An 8,028-nucleotide genomic window follows, 5' to 3' on the forward strand; every position below is an offset into this window, starting at 1 on the left:
ACACAGTGATCAACTCCCACCCAGAAACCAATGTCCCCACTGTGGAAGGATGTGTGGATCCAGACTTGGCCTCCGCAGTCACTTATGGACTCATTGTTAAACCGTGTTTATGGAAGACAATCTTACTTGGCTACAAGTGATCACCAAAGAAGAAGAAGAAGAAGAAGAAGAAGTGCATAGCCCAAATAGCAATGTGAATCAGGGTGATTTGGCTCAGGATCTCAGATTCCTGAACTGGAATACTCTCTTGATAGACAAGCGTCTTAAAGTGGATCAGGGACCCTCTAAGCTTCCAAGTCACTCTGTGACAGAGCTACAGTGGTCATGAAATGGGCATATCTAAGGCTACACTACAATACTTAGAAAAATGATCACAGTATTTTATGCACTACATTATTTTGATAAAAATTTTAAATGTTGTCACCATAATATGAAAGCATAGTTTAAATATCAGAATGCTTCCATGTAGTATTAATACTGGCTGGGAGAAGGAGGCTCCCTTCTTTTTGAGGCTGGCAGTGGATGTTCAACATTAGTCTCTGTGCCTTTACAACATCCTTCACTGGCTGGCTGCATGGATCTGACATTTAGTCTTTCAAGATGAAGAGGCTTATGAAAACCTTGTGCCTTGCTTGGTGAGGCAAGCTTGAGATCTGTCAGCATCTCCATCAATGTGACACAATGCTGGAAGAGGAAGCAAAATGGTCAACAGAGCTTCCTTGGCAAATGACAGAGCCTGTTGGAGAGAAACTATCAGGAGCAACATCTGGCCCCAGCCAGAGTCTCTTCCTGGAGAGAGGGAAAGAAGGAGTCTGAGGAAACAAGGAGGGGTGATTTGCATGTGCCCAATTCACTCCCCCCGCCCTCTCTATTGCACAACACAATGTAGATATGATATGCCTCCAGGCATATCATTTAGTGCCTTCCTTGGTTTTTCACGGGGAAAGTACATAGGCCTGAAGGAGCATCTCCACCCCCATTGTTCAGCCCGGACACTGAGGTCCAGCGCCAAGGGCCTTCTGGCGGTTCCCTCGCTGCGAGAAGCCAAGTTATAGGGAACCAGGTAGAGGGCCTTCTCGGTGGTGACGCCCACCCTGTGGAACGCCCTCCCACCAGATGTCAAAGAGAACAACTACCAGACTTTTAGAAGACATCTGAAGGCAGCCCTCTTTAGGGAAGCTTTTAATGTTTAACAGACTACTGTATTTTAATACTTTGTTAGAAGCCACCCAGAGTGGGCAGGGTATAAATAAATTGTTGTTGTTGTTGTTTTACTTATGGAAAGCAAGAGAAAGCATGTAGCCTGTATTTTACCTGTTCAGCAAGCATTATACTTGATTTTACCTTTCAGCATTTAGGCCTATGAAGGTACAGTGGTACCTTGGGTTACAGACACTTCAGGTTACAGACTCCACTAACCTAGAAATACCGGTAGTATCTCGGGTTAAGAACTTTGCTTCAGGATCAGAACAGAAATCATGCGACGGAGGTAGTGGGAGGCCCCATTAGCTAAAGTGGCACCTCAGGTTAAGAACAGTTTCAGGTTAAGAACGGACCTCCAGAACAACCCTTTTAAACATGGGGACAGGTAACATTAACACTTGACACAGAATTTGTTAGACCTTTGCTTGCATCATGCATCCAGGATAAGTTGCCATAATTTAAGAAGGAAATAGCCAAATTGGAGAGAATTCAGAGGAAAGCTATAAATATGCTAAATGGGCATGTTATAAACTTTAAGGGAAGTTGAAAGATTAAATGAATCTCTGTTCACTAAAATTTGCTCTTATCTTTCCATTTCATCTGCTAAGATGTTGGTTCAAAAATCACGCTTTTGTTTGATCCCATCTTGATTGCTGCAGTGCCCTTCTCTCTGATATGCTTCCTCTTAGTCCTGGATTTGGCAGCTTGTTATCCATTGTCTTGCTTGCATTAAGGGTCAAGACTGCAGCAGGTCTCGAACTGCTCGTAAGTTGACAGGAGTCAGGTAGGAATTTAGTGTAACTCACCATTGGTAAAAGGAGGGCCGTGCAGAGACTCCAAGCTCTCTGAACAAGGGATTGTCCTGACGCCAACAGGCCAGAGCGGGTCAGATGATACACCCCACTCCCAACAAAATCTTCTGAATGAAACTTGCCAACTGATCTGAGTATCTGGGTGCTTGCTCCTGCTGGCAGCAGACCCTGCCATTCAGTGTCACAGAAGCTGGGTTCGACAGAAGGCCACACAATTATAGCACTTGAATAAGCTAAAGATGATAATATATTCACACTCTATTCTGTCTTATCATTATCTTGAGAGTAGGCACATCACACCACTTTCTTTTTCTTTCTTTTTCTTTTTTTGTCACCATCTTAAGTTGCCCATTCTAAATTAATTTGATTTTTTCAAATTGCTTCTCCAAAGAATGAGCTCATACAGAATTTGAAAACTTGATACCAGGGATGTCTGTCACAGACGAGCTCCTTTCATCGATAAGGACAAAGCAAACGAAAAAGAATGAGTATGGATAAAGGTTTTAATAAAACTAAGAATGTTTCACTTATTTTAAAATTACAGTGAGGGCATAAAGTAGAACAAAGAGATATTTTCAACAGAGAGCCAATCGTATGATGGGTGCCTCCTTTGCTTTGCATTTATATTACTGTTCCCACTGCCTGACCCTTGCTTTGCCACACCATAACAAAGTCATTTTGTACAACAGAAAATTAGCAGCCTGTGTCCCAGGAATTGGACTGGAGATGTAAAGAAGGATAAGCAGAACTACACTAAGTACTAATCCTGGCAGAGGGGACTTGCTTGGTGGTTCTGCCACCCTCAGAAGCTGAGGGTGGGGGTGGGCCAAGAGAGGGCATTCTCTGCGGCAGCCCCTAAATTGTGGAACTTCCTCCCCACAGAGGTGTGTCTAGCAACCTCAGTAAACTGTTACAAGTATGTATTTGAACTCACATGCGTGACCAGCACTCACATGTCTTCACAGACACTAATGAGAGGTTTAGGGTGTTTTGCTGGAGTTATAACATGTGTCATATGAACACGTGTCTACTCTCAACCCTATGGCCACAGGAATTTCTTACACAAGAGGACTAAAGAAACCTTGGTTTATTACACTAAATGACAGAATAAATGTAAATACTGCTTCTGACAGCAACATTACAGTTTAAGCAGGCAGCATATCATACCTTGAGTGGAAGAGCAGAAGAATCCAGTCTGAGATAGACGGGCGCCAGGGTCACAAGAGTTCCTAATGGAAGGTCTCCTGTCATATTAGAGTTATGGTGATTTTCTTACCTATGCCATGATCTACAGTCATAAGTACAAAATAAGTTCAGATGGACACACACACCTATTCACAATACAGCTTTCAGCAAATGCTGAAGATGCACCTCTTTATGTTTCGGACCCATCATATTTTCATGTGATTTCATTCTTGGTAATTTATTTTGTTTAAAATGTTGTATTTTAAATTGTTGTAACCCTCCCTGGGACCTTTGAGTGAAGGGTGGGTAATAAATTAAATGATGATTATGATGACAACAACGATATTTGAATGGTGACAAAGCACACCTATGAAAGAAGAATTAATGGAAGTGAACATTCCTCAGGTCTGGCTCATAAGATCATAAGAGTTCTGCTGGATCAGACCAGAAAGCCATCTACTCCAGCACCCTTCCTATTCCAGCAGCAGCTGGCCAGATGCCAGGCAGCCCACACCTGGGGGATGAAGGCAGCAGGACTCTCCTTATACTTATTCTTCTGAAATATACTGGGAGTCGAGTGTGGATTTCATGCTCTTTATTCAGCTCATAGTAGTGAGGAATGAAAGTTCCCCTAAAATATCTGCTTTATATACATTATTTACACAATGGGCCGCATGTGATTGGCTAATTCTGGGATTCTCCTGTAGGCCAATCAGGTTGCGGATTCACTTCCACCTGGAGCTGGATTGGGTGGCTCCTGCAGACCAATCATACTGCTGCATTCTGGATCCTATCATTCTAGGACCAATCAGACTGCTGCATTCTGGATCCTATTGTTCTAGGACCAATCAGACTGCTGCATTCTGGATCCTATTGTTCTAGGACCAATCAGACTGCTGCATTCTGGATCCTATTGTTCTAGGATCAATCAGACTGCTGCATTCTGGATCCTATCGTTCTAGGACCAATCAGACTGCTGCATTCTGGATCCTATTGTTCTAGGACCAATCAGACTGCTGCCTTTTGGATCCTATTCAACTCAGTACATAACATCTTCCAAAAATATAAGAATTAGAACCCTGAGGAAATTTAAAGGTTTTTGCCTGGCACTAAAAGGACATCAGAGTTGGTGCTGGGTAATTCTTCCAACAATATCAAACTACTTCAAATAATCATGGCTTCCTTCCACCCTCAAAAAGAAATCATTGGAACTATAGATCGCTAAAGGTGCTAATAATTATTGGGAGGCCCCTATCCCCCCTCAGAAGGGGGGGGAGCAGGGAGTCTCCTAACAATTCTCACCACCCTTCACAAGGAACAGTTCCCACGAGTCTGCTTTAAATGTATGGTGCTGATGGGGCCTTACTCCCATGGAACAATAGGATTGCAGTCTTCATCTTCCTCATCTTCTGCAGAAGGGTAGAGGGAGCCCACTACAGGGTGGGCGGGGGCGATTCTTATTTGATCACATGTTTTGCATCAAAGCAAGTTCCATTGCTACCTGGCATGTAGTGGAGGGGCAGGGGTGTGCGGCAGAACAGGTCCCTTGCCTTCCAGCTGTTAAGGACCCCACCCATTCCCCTCTGACCCAACTGATTAGCCAGTGTTTCTGCTACTGTGGTTGCTGAGCAAGTTTCAGCCTGCTTTCTCCTCACCTCCCCGTGGACCAGCTTCTTGCATGAACAAATGGTCTGGCACTCAGGTGGGACAGATCCTTTGGGTAATGCAATGTGTCCAGCAAGCTCATACGATCCAAAATTTAAAAGTTCTGGGAGAAACAAAAAGTAGCATAAAATGAAACAGAATTCCAAACAACCTTATCCTTGAAAGGCACACATAAGATCAATAATCTACCTTGCAGCTGTAAGGTCTCCTCTAAGCTGTTCAATGACAGGCAAAATCAGAGAGGAAAAAGTTGCATTTTATCCCCTGGGATCAGGGAGGGGAAGACTGACAGGTGGTGAGGGACAGCTATCTCCCTAGTGGCTTGTCAGACTACACACACATTCACTCTGATCAGCTATTATTTTCAAGGAATGCAAGGAATGCAAGGAAGAAGAGTTAAAAGGTGCTAAAAGAGAGCCAGTGTGGGGTAGTGGTTAAGAGCGGTAGTCTCGTAATCTGGGGAACCGGGTTCGCGTTTCCGCTCCTCCACATGCAGCTGCTGGCTGACCTTGGGCCAGTCACACTTCTCTGAAGTCTCTCAGCCCCACTCACCTCACAGAGTGTTTGTTGTAGGGGAGGAAGGGAAAGGAGAATGTGAGCCGCTTGGAGACTCCTGAAGGGGAGTGAAAGGCGGGATATCAAATCCAAACTCTTCTTCTTCTTCCTGCTAGGGAGAAGGGGGAAGGCTAATCCTGTATACAGTGGTACCTCGGGTTAAGAACTTAGTGCATTCCAGAGGTCCGTTCTTAACCTGAAGCACAAGTTTAGCTAATGGGGCCTCCCGCTGCTGCTGCACTGCCACCATTTGATTTCTGTTCTCATCCTGAAGCAAAGTTCTTAACCCGAGGTACTATTTCTGGGTTAGCGGAGTCTGTAACCTGAAGCGTCTGTAACCCGAGGTACCACTGTATTGGAGAAAAATGAAAGGTGCATGGCATGACAGCTTCCTTGCAATGGAGAAGCCTGTCTTTTGTTTATGTTGGGGACAGACATCACAGAGCCCTCCAGATGACTACAGTTCCCATCAGCCCCAGCCAGCAAGGCCAAGAGTGATGAGTGGTGGGAGTGGGAGTCCAACAACGTCTGGAGGGTGACAGATAGGCTACAGATAACACTCACCCATCCATGAGTCTTGATAGGTATTTTATGATTGTTCTCCAAATGGTGTTGAATTTCACTGCTGATGAACAAAAGTGAGGTGCCTGTCTCTGATAAATTGGGATTATTGAATATGCGCATGCATATTTGGATGCAAATTTACAGTACGCTATACCAAAGTGGCACTTAAATGGCTTTTTTTTCTGGACCTGTTGCAAATTACAGTATGCCCCTACCACCAGGAGCTGTGCTTCAAATTTGCAAAGGTAGATCCTAAAGCTTACTGTCACATTTCAGCTATTTCCAGTATTCAGCAGGAATGAAGGATGAATTCCCCTCCGCTCATTTGGAACTGGTTCCATACTTAATAAGCAGCAGTCAGTTAGGGCTCCTCACTGGAGAAGGGAAAGCACCATCTAGCTTGAAGAAGGCAATGGTGCAGCCCCGGCTGGATTCATCAGTGAAATAATCCCTGCCACCTTCACATATGACCAGCAGCCCAAATGATCATTTCCAGCTACGTCTAAAGCAAAATCACTCAATCAAATGCCAGAAAGAGACTGTCTGTAGCTTTGAAAACCATCACAAACCAAACTCCCAACCAGTTATCTCTTCATTCACCAAAGCAGCCTTTGTGATCCTGCAAAGTTAGGCTGCAGCTAGAGAAGATGCAGCATCCGCCCTTGCCTCTCTCCACCTGGCTTGGGGTGGGGCCTGACAGGCTCTGAAGGGCTGCTGCTGCTGCTGCTGCCCAGGAGGACTGCCTGCTGAGGGCCTCTCTCCATCTGGCTTGACGGGCTTCACAAGGACTGCGGCTGCTGCTCAGCAGAGAGGGCTCCTCTTTTAAATTGTTTTTAATTTCTATCTGGTTTTAAATGAGACCATCTTGGCTGTGAGCCCTGGAAGACCTGCACCCTGCCTTGCTGGCCTTTTCCCATCTAGCCTGGGAGAATGGAGTGCTGACTGACTCCAGCTACAAAAGCTGCAGCTGTTGAAGACATTCTTGGGCTGGAGTATTGTTTACGGGAAGTTGAGAGAGCTTGTTGCTGTTATTGATATTATTGTTATATCTTTAGTTTTAGATCTTATGATTGACGTGGAAATCGTTTCCATTTGGTTGTGTACTTTTTGATGTGTTTTATTTATTGTTTCTTCTGTTATGTTTGTAATTATGTAAATCTTGTCATGTTGTAAGCCTCGTTGAGCATAGTTTCAACTATGGAAAGCTGCATTCAAATAAAATGATGATAACGATGATTGATGATGATGAAGAAGAAGACCTCCCTGGACCCAAAAGTGTTTAGTTAATATCACTCAGTGGGACAAGGTGGCAGTTGAGAAGATGGTGGCATTCCAACTTCAGGCATGCTTAGAGGAAATTGATTACTTGGATCCATCCCAGTCTGGCTTCAGGCACGGTCATGGCACCGAAATGGCCCTGGCCTCCCAACTTCATGACATTTGTCAGGTGAGAGATGGGAAACTGTGGCCCTGCTCATTCTCCTCGATATCTCAGACACGGTGACTGATCACCCAATAGTACCATGGGGAGTCAGGTATGGGAGTCAAGTATATCTGCTGTCCCATCTTTATTCCATTTTTGACCTCTCCACCTCTGGCCATGCCCACCTCTCCCCACAATCGCTGAGATGCATGATATTTTTGTAGACTGCCACAAGATTTGTTTGTTTGTTTCACAATCAATTGATGTATAACTTTTATGAAATAGAGAAAATAAATAATCCTCCCCCAAGCACATGCTGCAGGTGGTAAACCAACATTTCCCCAAACTCTCAATATGTCAACCCCTCCCAACCCAGCACCCATCCACTCAAACCCATCAGTACACAACAAGGAGATGCAAACAAGCACATGGAAGCAGGATAGAAAAGGGGCCAAAGGAGAGGAGGGAATAAAATCTCAGGCAACCTAGCCCATCTCTCACCTGGGGTACTATGTCATTTGCCCACCTGTGCCTCTCACCTGTGGGCGCTGACTCTCACCAGACTGACAGACTCCCACTCTGTCAACACTAGGGGAAAACATGCATCAACATTTCTCACCG

The 8,028-nt window shown here is 44.7% G+C and overlaps 1 long non-coding RNA gene across 2 annotated transcripts in view; it reads right to left on the reverse strand.

Moving 5' to 3' along the window:
- Positions 1-427: 427 nt before the first annotated feature.
- LOC310767438 overlaps positions 428-8,028 on the reverse strand; it is a 14,025-nt gene continuing 6,424 nt past the window's right edge. Inside the window, exons 5-7 of one of the 2 annotated variants that reach the window (XR_014550899.1) lie at positions 4,856-4,968; positions 3,183-3,303; positions 428-684 (exon numbers count right to left, since the gene is read on the reverse strand). This is a non-coding gene — a long non-coding RNA (uncharacterized lncRNA). Of the gene's footprint in view, positions 685-3,182; positions 3,304-4,855; positions 4,969-8,028 lie in introns of those variants that run through there. The other variant, XR_014550900.1, reaches the window with a different exon arrangement.

This window comes from Podarcis filfolensis, assembly GCF_964270895.1.
Source record: "Podarcis filfolensis genome assembly, chromosome: 7".
Lineage (NCBI taxonomy): Eukaryota > Metazoa > Chordata > Lepidosauria > Squamata > Lacertidae > Podarcis > Podarcis filfolensis.